Source organism: Morone saxatilis, unplaced genomic scaffold (assembly GCF_004916995.1).
Source record: "Morone saxatilis isolate NCDOM2014 unplaced genomic scaffold, NCSU_SB_2.0 Contig18, whole genome shotgun sequence".
Lineage (NCBI taxonomy): Eukaryota > Metazoa > Chordata > Actinopteri > Moronidae > Morone > Morone saxatilis.
The window spans coordinates 7,250,649-7,261,957 of record NW_023339740.1 but is presented as its reverse complement, the minus strand read 5'-3'; the positions used below and the strand labels follow the sequence as shown (position 1 = coordinate 7,261,957).

The 11,309-nt window shown below is 41.8% G+C and overlaps 1 long non-coding RNA gene across 3 annotated transcripts; it reads left to right on the top strand.

Annotated features, from left to right (window-relative positions):
• The first annotated feature begins 6,181 nt into the window (after positions 1 to 6,181).
• Positions 6,182 to 11,309, top strand: LOC118328699. Of its 3 annotated transcripts, XR_004796744.1 has the most exons (4): positions 6,182 to 6,238; positions 7,235 to 7,309; positions 9,928 to 9,995; positions 10,839 to 11,309. It is a non-coding gene; the product is annotated as an uncharacterized LOC118328699 (long non-coding RNA). The 3 variants fall into 3 exon arrangements; XR_004796745.1 differs by lacking the exon at positions 7,235 to 7,309 and having other exon boundaries at positions 6,188 to 6,238; XR_004796746.1 differs by lacking the exons at positions 6,182 to 6,238; positions 7,235 to 7,309 and adding an exon at positions 8,598 to 8,668.

Below are 11,309 nucleotides of genomic sequence, written 5' to 3'. Positions count from 1 at the left end.
TTCTCACACATTTAATAACTCAGATGGAGGCAAACTACTCACATATACAGAAACACACAAAATGTGCAGTTAGTTAGTCTACTCATGTAATGTTAGCCTGCAGAATGTTTTACACTATAGTGAAATTGTTCTTTTTGTGAATATAGCCTGAAGGATTTGCAGCATTCATTCATACGTTTAGGGTTGTAAAGGACATAAAATATTATTTGAAAATACTGCTTCCCTGAAGAGTTTAAACTGGTTATTGATGTATTACTGGATTATTTTTTGGATGACAAACAGCAGTAGTACATTTAACAGCCAGTAGGTGGCAGGACATGTAAAGAGTTTCAGCAGTGTGAATACTGCAGCCACTCAGTTGAAGCACAGAAGGATTATTGCAACAGTGCAGACCGAAATAATCCGTTTTTCTGCAATGATAACTGACACATATAGATTATCACCTGACCAAAAAACTGAGACTTCTCCATTCCAAGGATATTTGTGAAAAAGTATTAGTTAATCCCCCGGACTAGAATGATTTCCCCCCCTTATTAGTGCAAATGGACATCATACAGGTGTAACACAATATACAGACAATAACACAAACCAGTAAGACATAACAAACAAAGGTTATGATTTGGTTAGTTGTTTTTGTTACAATGATGAATAATATAATAAAATAAATTACACAGAATACATATATACTGTATATATACATATATACACAGGGTATTGAATAGAAAGAGCAAAGGGTTTGTGTGCATCTGCTTTGTGTAAAGTAATGATAATGATATTTATGTTGTAGAAAACAGGCTGTTGTTGTCATAAATATACATGAATAACTGAATACACAAACATTGATAGTATCATTGAGTAGGTTTCTGTCAGATCTAGCTGAAACACACTGGTGCAAAATGAGCAATTATGCAACCAAACACTGCTTGTGTTACGGTGAAGTTCACATCAACATCCGATCATGCCAGAAGAGCCTCAGCAGGACTGCAGCAGGTTTATGGGCCCTCCTGTGGTACATTTGGAGGTTCTGGCCGTCTCTCAGCTGTTCTAACCTGTCTGTGCCAACCGAGGCGTGTAGAGGCATAAGAGCCAGTCCAAGAGAGCAGGTCCAGGCCACGGGACACCGAACAGGTCAGGGATTTGCGTCATTCCCATTGAAACCTGAATGAATGGCCAACCGGCTCTCTGTGGTGATGTGCTAATCAGCAGTGCATTGATAACTAGAGAAATGCTGGCAGTTGAAAGGTTGATGCTAAACTGCATCGCTGGTTTAAATTTGTATGGAGAAGCAGCTGAAGGAGAATGAATAATGGTTTGCAATGTAGTATCTTTTAGGAGATTGTACAATAAAAGGATAAACCCAGCACTGAATGACTTTTGTTATTATTGATCAATTTTCCATGTTGATAACCAACATTGATCAAATTAATAATGTCTGGATTATCTTTAGAGATCTGGTTTCAAAGAGTCACACTGATACATCCAGCTTCAAACATTTTTCCATGAACACAAACCAAATTTGGACTGAGAAGGTCAAATTGGGATCAAAAATCCCCTATACTAGTCAGCATCCAGTTCAAGTGGAGGGGAAACATCTCTTCTCAACCACATCCAGATGAAAATCCACAATTCCAAAGTGCCTCCAACTCTATTCCACTGACAAAAACAAAAGTTATCTTATATACCCTCAGCTGCTATACACTCATCATTTTTATGTTTTTGTTATTCTCTTTCCCTGTCTAGCAGCAAAGACCACCTACAAGCTAGAGAAGGTGCTAACGAATGTATTGTGTCTCTGCTGCCTCTTTATTCGCTGGGTCCAGTATCTAAAACCTCCAGGCACTGGTACCACTAATGTTAAACTTTAGCTTCCAGCCCTTTACAGACTGTTTTCCAGCATCCCAATGAATAGACAGACAGTGATTCGGAGAACTATCAACACAGGAGATGAGCTGGAGAAGACAGAAAGGGTACAAAATGTTCTTGTGAAGAAAGTGTGTGTGTGTGTGTGTGTGTGTGTCAGACTCACATAAACTTAAAAAAACCAACACTTTTAGGAAGAGGAGTAATAAGAGTAATAAGAGTAATACAAGTATGGAGGGAGCTGAGAAATGTTAATGGGGCCACACAGGTTAGGTGAGGTTTGCTTTCAAAGTGAATGTTTTAAAAGTAGCTATAATAAGACAGGTTAACATTTGAGTTTTAGTGTTATTATCAGTATTACAGAAGCACAAGGAACAGGCAGGAGAGGTAGGTAGGAAAAGGATCCAGATAAACAGAAACAAATATACAAATAACCAGCTGGTGGTTGAAAATACAGAAAACACACGTAAAAAAAACCCAAAAAACACCTGATTGTCACAAGTCTGTGGCAGAGGATATGGATCTGTCCGTCAATCGCACTCCTTCCTTTTGTGTCCAGATGTGTCATAAATGAGAAACATCACATTACCCACTTGACTTTATTGGTTATTTAGTCAATATGTTTCTTATATAACCTGAGTTCTTGTTTATGATCAATCATACAGTCAAGGTAGTTATCTAAAGGGGAGGAACTATGAGCTGCAGTAAGGATATAATTCCTACAGTTGATTTTAATTCAGGATATTTGAGCTCTATTTTCCAAATTCCTCCCACAGCAACATAAATATATTTTTTCCTGGAAGTAAGGTTGTTTTTTTAATGCAGTAATATAACAAAGTAGTTATGGCTGATTTAGAAACATATGTGTAATTGTGTATGAGGGGGATAATGCTGGGGTTATAATGTGCATCGCTCTTTTGTACTTCCACAGAGATTACAAACTAATTATGTACCTTTTTTCTAATGGATGTTCTGCTTTCTCGTTTGTTGCTATGTGATTTGTTGCCGTGTAATATCCTGTGCTCTTGGTTATGCAAGATCTCTCTTTCTCTGTCTCGCTCCCTTTTGATTGTGCCTTGCACTGTGTGTTTCCACTGCTGCAGTTTCCTGGTGGCTTTGTTCCCACTGTTCTTGGAGAGCTACAAAGAATGCCTGAAGATGCCAGTCAAGCTCCAAACTAATTCAATTAGGTGTTTGAATGAAATCCACAGGTGGAGAACCGTCCAGAGAGCCGAGCGGATGGACGGTTGTGGGGAGAGGATGTTTTTGCTCTAATTAATTAAAACTCTATTCAGTATAGTTCCTCTTCCAAGCGGCTCCCACAGACGTCCTGGTCAATTTGGCATTGGCTGAAGGCTTGCATAACTGGAGGAGCAGTGACTTCCCCCCTGTTTGTGTTTTACTTGCATAATAGGTTGAGCCCTAAGTGGTAGAGTTGTTGATGTCACACTGCCAGGCTAGGGCCTCATTTCAACCTATATATATTTCATACAGTAGAAAGATGAACAACGTGTGAGGTAGTTATAGCTGCAATGATACTGAGTGGTGGAGAGACACAGACCCAAATTCCCACAAATATAATTAAAGCTGCATCTATTTTTTATGACTTGGGGGTAGCGGAACAAGCTGTAAACACAAAATTGACATATTCTGACCTCATACCTTGTGGTAGCTGTGGCTCAGGAGGAAGAGTGGCTCGCGTACTGATCTCAGGTTTGGAAGTCCGATCCCCAGCTCCTCCTGGACACTTATTAAGTGTTGCTTAACCTCAACATGCCCCAGATAGTCAGGCCAGCACCTTGCATTGAAACTCTTAAGTTGTGTGTGTGTGAGTGTGTGTGGATTGGTGAAGGAGAGGCTTTGGATAATAACTCAATATAATCGCAGCCATTTATATAAAGTGGTTACGGTTATATGATCATATGGTAGCAAAAAGTTCCCTTTTCACACATTTGGCAGACATAGAACAATGTTAGCATTTATATGGAGTCGTGTTTCTGGTAACCTGGGAGATATAAGCCCAACATTCACTCTTCTTTTAGCTCTGATCTGATCTCCACCAACTCCTCAGGGAAATATCGGTTTCTAAATGCTTAACCATGTGCATCACCTAATGTCTTACTCTGCTGTTTGCCTGTGGGCAGGTATATTGTAAAAGGAGTTTATCTGAGCTTTTTGCTGAAAACACCTGCCTGTGGCATGTGGAAACAGTTTAAGCAGGGTTTAACATGCTCTGGTCCTGCAAACAGTTCTTAAATTTTAGGTGCTATAAACATTCCAGTGAGCTCACAAAAGTATGAAAGGTCACTATGAATCCACAATTGTTGGATGCCCTAAGCCACTGTCATCATCACCAAGTTGCCAAACATGTTGATGGATGAGTTCAGTGGTTGATAAGACAATAGTAGATCACAGGAACAGAAACAGGATTATTGACAAGTAGACTTTCAACAAGGGATTTTCCTCTGTGTTGTGGTACAGTCAAAATATAGATAGTAAGATAATAGAAACATAACAATTGATTTTTATCAGCTGTTGCATAACTCAAAGAAATGTGCCCCTAAACTGGAGAGATCTGGTCTACTGAAGAGTGTTTTTCTAAGATGGTCTTATTGTGGAGCTCTTGTGACATAACCCACCATGATGCCTATAGTCCGTATCTGACAAGAGAAGGTTGTCTAAGGGGACAGAGAATGACCTCGCTTTTGTCCTCTGAGACAAAAAGGAGGCATTGTCTTCTCAGACAGACTGAGTAGAAAGTAACGAACCCACTCACTGTTCCTTGAACAAGCTCCAAGGACAGTGGGGAGGCTTGTTTCTCTGTGTAATCTGTGTAGATGTCATTTAGATTGGTGTTGTTCTTTCTCTGCACTATGCTGACCTTTGCAAATGCCTGAGTGCTGATCTACGTCATCAAAATCAAAGCTGCACTTGAGAGTTTTACAGTCTTTGTTCTCTGCACCCAAGTGGCAGAGTGTAAAGAAATCTAGACAAGAAGTTAAAATGAGATGTCTGACTTTCTGCTGTACTAAACTCATCATGCTGATACATTTATTTGGAAAAATGCTTTTTATTAAGAAGTACCAGAGAAAGTAATAGAAAAATAGCATGAAAAAATAAGTGCAAGTTTCCCAGAGTTGTTGTCAATATTTAGTAGCCTAAACCTTCACTCCCACTGTAATGTAGATCTGGAGGATCACACACAGGGTAGGAGCCCAGAGGGGTATAAGCAGTCTACTGACCCCGTTCTGCATGTTCCACGCCAAATGAAGATCATCTACTGGAGACTGACACTACCAGGTGCACCAGTCCAGTTTACGTGCTCAGTCTGTGGACTTCCACAGTCGGAAAAACTTACACGTAGCCACATTCACTATCACGTCACACTGCATGACAGATGTAAGATCAGGAGAAAGATGTAAAAACCGGAGGGGAGAAGTCTCAGTTAGCTTTGCACAGATAGAGCTGAAATGTCCTTCAGAGAAAAGAGCCTATACTTTTATACTTAGTAGTTTTCAGAGCCCGAACTTCCCCCACTTTTACTTTAGTAAAAAAGCTAAGTCAGTAGTTACATACCTGAGGTTATCTAATGCACCATACCAATGTGTCAGCAGCGCAGTCATACTTTGCAGTGACAGTACTGCAGTGTTCACCATGCTGGTTCTTTCCTTCTCTGGTGCGAATGTGAGCATCATTGTCAAGTGTGTGTTTGAGCGTGTGTGTTTGTTTCCTCACATGGGTGATGCATCTGTGGTTTTCCCACCATCTGTCAAAGGCAGGGTAAATGAGGAAATTTAAAATAGAAGCTGAGTAATACATCGAGGAGAGAAACTGAGATTCGGTTGGGTCCAAAAAGCAAACACACCAGTCTCTGTCTCACTCTCTCAGCAGCATACACACACAGGCACACACACACACAAATTGCAAAACCTACTGGCAGGCTTGAGTGTCCCTCTAAAGTATTTGTCTATTGATATCTGTCTGGAGCCTGGCAGCTTGTCTCCCCCCACTCTCTCTCTTTGTAGATTCAAGTTCATGACCTGTTATGTAATCAGATTCTCAACCGTTGTACAAGATGTTGGACCTTAAAAATATGTAGTTTTTTTTTACTTTTCCTAATATCTAACGTAAATGCGCCATATTTCAAAAGGTAGGCCTACAAGTATTCAAGTACCAAGTAATTCATTTCCACCACGCTGCTCTACTTCTGCTTTCACTATTCGCATTCAAATTGGTGGCCGCTACAAAATCCCCCTTGTTACCATGGCATCCAAAAAGCTACTTCCGGAGTAGTGAGCCAATCAGAGTCATCGGCCAAAACCGGAAAATGCACCCTTGAAAGCGAACGGGGCTCCGTAAAGCGACCGTGGATGAAGAGGTAATTTTTAATTTTCGCACAGTTACCAGAAATTAAACTGCTTGGATACTTTAACGCAGCTGAGTTATTGAGTAAGGGGAAGTGCAGGCGCCGTGACGTTAACGTTAGATAAAAGAAGAACAGAACCAGTAGTGGCTCTTTCCCATTAACACTGTACTGGGAATAACCAACACTAGCTCCGTCACCAAGGTTACCGCTAACCAGCAGGTGTTTGGTAAATAGGCTAACTCAGCGGGGCTTTGTGCACCGTTAGGGTCAACAGGGAGCCCTTTAAAGAGCTGGTCGTTGCAGTCTGAGTAATGTCATGTATGGTGTGGAGGAAGGGCAAAGAAGAGAAAACAATCAGTGAGGTATGGTTATAGTTTGCCAAAAAATTACTTATTTAACGTGAAATAAAGTTAAGGAAACACTGAGAAAAGACTGTTTCACATTAGGTTAGTGCCAGTGTTTGAGTGTTTGCTGTGTGTGGCTGTTGTATCGAGCTTAGAGTGTCTTTGGTTGTATCTTTTAAAGGTGCAAACATTTTTAGCTTTGCTGGACCTTACCTGAGACTCTAATATTACATCACATAACCTGGATTAATCATCAGTACTGTCCCGTCATAGGCCTGCAACTAATACTTCTGTATTATTTTATGATTAATCTGCCAATTATTTACTTGATGAAACAATTCATGTTTTTTATTATATTGCATAAAACAGTGAGAAATGTGTGTCACAGTTTCCCAAGGTGTAGCCTCTATTCCACGTACAGAGCAAATCTTCACAGGGGAGAAGCAGAGAGTCTTAAAACTACTTAGTAATAGTAATAATATCTACTCGTTTCCGCTCTGGCGTTTATTTCATTTGCCTGTCTTTACTACACTGCTTTCCATTTGGTAACTTATCTTTCTAATAATAAACCATTTGACTGATGTGATTATGTCAGAAGTTGAGTTGGCATCCTGCAGTTTTAATTAAAATTCAGTCCAACCAATGAACATGTCCTTTTTCACAGGAGTCCATTAGAAACCTCGAGGACCTCCCGTGATGGATTGGGCTTTTCTTTAGCACGGACATGACACAAGTTAGGGTGAGGATTCCCCCACACACAAAAGGGCTCTGAGGCTTGGCTGGCTCCCCCCATGCTGTGATAGTATTCAGTGTCATTGAAAACTGAAGCCAGGTGATGCTGACAAGCTGCCTTCTCGCTGAAGAAGATATATTGTAGCACCACATATTTCACAGGCACTTCTCATTTTCTGTCGCACGATCTCCCACAGTGCATGTGCACACTGACACTGACACCAACATGTTTATCCATTCATCATATCACACACTGATACTGATAAGATGTATTGAGCAGAGATGGATGATGACTCTTCAAAGTGCATTCATTTTGCTAGTAAAGTACATCAAAAAACACACTTACATACATTATTACTAATATACCGTTTCATTAGTGACACACTCGCAAGCTTAGCAGGTTTTTTCTTTGACTAAGTGAAAATTAATTCTGTACAAATATTTGGGATGGGAATCGGGAACCAGCTCCAAAATAAACAGCGGTTAAAAAGTAGAGCTTTTGTGTCACATGCATGTTTTTTTTCTACTCTGTTTCTACTCTGTTTGTGTTGATGCTGGGAACCTGTGTAGAATCAATAAGGGGATAGATCAGTCAGTTCCCAACCCTAGTAACAGGTTAAATTACTCCTTGAATGCAGCGGTGTACACTGTACACTTTCAAATATTTAAAATTATGGCAAATTTGTATTTTCTTTTAACCTACCTGAGTGCCCCTTACATAACGTAACAGGCACGGCCACAGATCTTGCCTTTGTGGGGCCGCATCTCATTCAGTTATCTGCAACTCTTGAGCCACAGAACGACGAGCATCTGACTCTGGCCCCCTTTAGGCATGCAGCTTCTTGCAGTCAATCATTCAGCCCCTGCTAATCTCCCGAACCTCTGATCTGAGAGCTCTTATTACACATACTCTTGCACGCTGCTATATCTACTGGCATTATGCTGACTGGGATTTAGAGGCTTTAGCTGGGTAACTAACCAGGCTGCCTTTAACAAGATTGGTATGTTTTTTATGTGTATGTATTCAATCGGAACTGATTTACCTTTTTAGGGCATTCCTCAGTGCTCGTATGTGTAGGTCTATGCACTCAACATTGTCACAGAGACGTAGTCACATACTTTATCTTTCTGGCATATGAGGTCACACTGAGATGAGTAACTGGCCAGCAAGCGTTGGATTAGTGACGGAAACATTCTTTGATGATGGGGGTCATAGCATAACACAAATGTGCTGTGTCCAGAAAAGCTTAGAATAGATTCCCTAATGTCTCTCCCACTCTGTTTGCTTAAAAAAGGTGGTTGTTAGACTAAAGACTGGCCCATGTCTCCACAGCCGGACAGAAGAGCTTCCCTCTCAGGTCAAAAGGTAGGGAGAAATAGACAGTTGACACTGGATATGGACAAGATGAAACCATATCAGGGTTGTGTTGTGGAGAGAAAGTAACACTGTGCCGGCACCTCATTTGAGGTATCAAAGTATGGCCTAGGCCTGGAGCCAGCATCGCTTCTTTGACCTTTCTGAATAATTTAGGTACTTACCCCAATCCAACAGGGTGACTGCCAGCACTTACCTTCTCCTTCATGACTGGGACTCACCAGTTAGTCACCATCTCACAGTCATGGAAAGTGTGATGAGTTTTAATCCTGACTGCATATGATAATCTCCTAACCAGCTTCATTTTTTTCTGATGAGTACCTGCGAGCCCAGGCTGCACTTTGAAAGGTGAAGTATGGTTCTGTAACTTTCAGCACTGAGGGGGATTACTCTCCTGTGCCAGGAAAACAAGTTGGCCGGAGAAGGAGAGCCTGGTATTTGTCATTGAGAGGACACTGAGCATGAAGCCGTTGCATTCGATGAGTGGCCGACCTGCTCTGAGTAGCTTGGGCACAATCCTGGGCCTTTGCCAGCTACATTCCTCCCTCCACCTCGCTCCACTTTGCTCCACCTCGCTCCCTCTAGCTCACATCCTACCATCCAGGCAGACCCTCATTAAGTGCCCTTTTGTTGAAGGATTACTGGGTTTATATTTAACCTCTGTTCGGACTATCACTGGACTGTCGAAGCAGTTGTTGGCACTGCCAGCTCATTCAGAATCCATATCTGTGTCTGTCTGGCGTCTGACTCCCTTCAGTGTCTCGCTCCACATTTTCAGCTCTCTGTAATCTTTTTTTTGCCAGTGCAAGACCTAGTTTCTCCCTGTGGAGCCTTCAGCTGCAGTTCATGTGAAGGACCTGAACATCCAGAATTACCACCTCCGTGTTTACATCATTGTCCCTCATGACACTACTCACGTGTGTGTGTGTGTGTGTGTGTGTTTGTGCTGTGTTTGAGGAACATACTGTTCCCTTCCTACTGGGCATAAGAGAGTTAGGCAGAGTGAATTCTAATTTGTCACTGACTCGTTCAGTTCAGTTGTTGGGTTTGGCCGCTGGAGAAATGCACTTAAGCAACTCCTTCATGGCGAAACCACTGTGAGGGTAGAAAGGGTCAGTGGCATGGAAACAACAGCTCTATTTTTGGGGTTGGATTTAGTTTGTGCTTGTGTGTGTTTAACCCGCTTGACCTTTTGTTTAGCGACATAGGCATAGTCATAATCTGAAGTGGTGTTTGTGTGTGTTTTGCAGGTAGAAATGACCTAGCAGGAGTTGTCCTTCGAGGACACCAAGCCAGTCCAAAGGTGTTTGGGCTTCAGGTAGGCAAGGACCTCTCTACCTTCCCATATGAATTTGACCATGTCTCAGGTGTGGTGTTAATATGCCAGGTCATGTTAGTGTTATGTAAGTCTAGTTTAGACAACACACATCACATATATAGGTTAGTGTATCCTATGCAGCGCTGTGGATGCAAATGTCCTCACCAGGGGATAAAAATAAGCTGGTCCTTCATGGTTCACTATATTGTAACTAAACACCAGTCTGTGGGGAAAGTCCATGTAGATGCCAAATATTGTCCTGGCTCTGAGTGGAGATAAGTGAGGGTTGGACATTGTAGATGGACTTGGACAGAAAGTCGGTACAGCCTGTTTTAAGACTGATATAAATGCTTCACAAGGAAGTCATCAGTGGGATGGACTCTGGATCTGATTTAGAAACTACAGCAGTGTGACCTTCTGTTAGAGTTTCACCAGCACGTCCGTGTCTCACAACATACGTGTTACATCATAGCTGAGGTGGTTTGATGGGGGTAATTCTGCCTCCAGTTGCTGTACTTATAAGTAAATCTTATTTATTTGTCAAACTTTAACCATAATAGAAAAAGGGACAAAAACTCTGCAAGTGATCCCAGTTTGCTCAGCCTGTCATAGACCTTGCACATTTTAGCTTGTTTGCAGCTCCAAAGTAGTTATTTGTTTTTGTTACTTTGTGCCAATACGGTCTGGATTACAATGACTGACTAAGGGATGTGTGTCTACGTGTTCTGCTTGCAGGTGTATAATTAGTTTTGCATACAGCAGTGTTGCGTAGAAGAGTCTGCTGTACTTTTCCACTGTACATATTTTAACTGTCCTTTCTTTCTGTCTCTCTGTGGGCCTCAGGTGTTCTTCAGTCAGCCTATTATTGAAACAAGGCCAAGCTTTTCCCATCAGCAGCCACTCAAACCACCATCAGGCCCAGCACCCCAAACCCCAGGAGCCTCAGCGCCCTCTCCACCACCCTGCCTGTGTATCACATGCACTGCTCACTATCCAGGTAAGAGAGAAAGGGAGAGAGTGACAGTCAGAAAGGTATCTAAGTTTGAACATAATTGATGGTTGAGATGTTAAAGGGGAATCCTACAGTGGACTGCAGGTGATGGGGAACACTGTGGGGGGAAAAAAGTGCGCAGGCCAATTTTTTGTCCAACCTGCAGTGGATTGAGTGTTGTCTACATTATGTCAGATGGCTGGGCAGACTGCTGGTTTGAGGACATGAAGCGCTTATTGCGGTGGATAAATGCTGCGATTTGGGGGAAGATTGAGGACTGGATGTTCACTTAACAAAGGGATACAAATGACGGCTGCATTAGG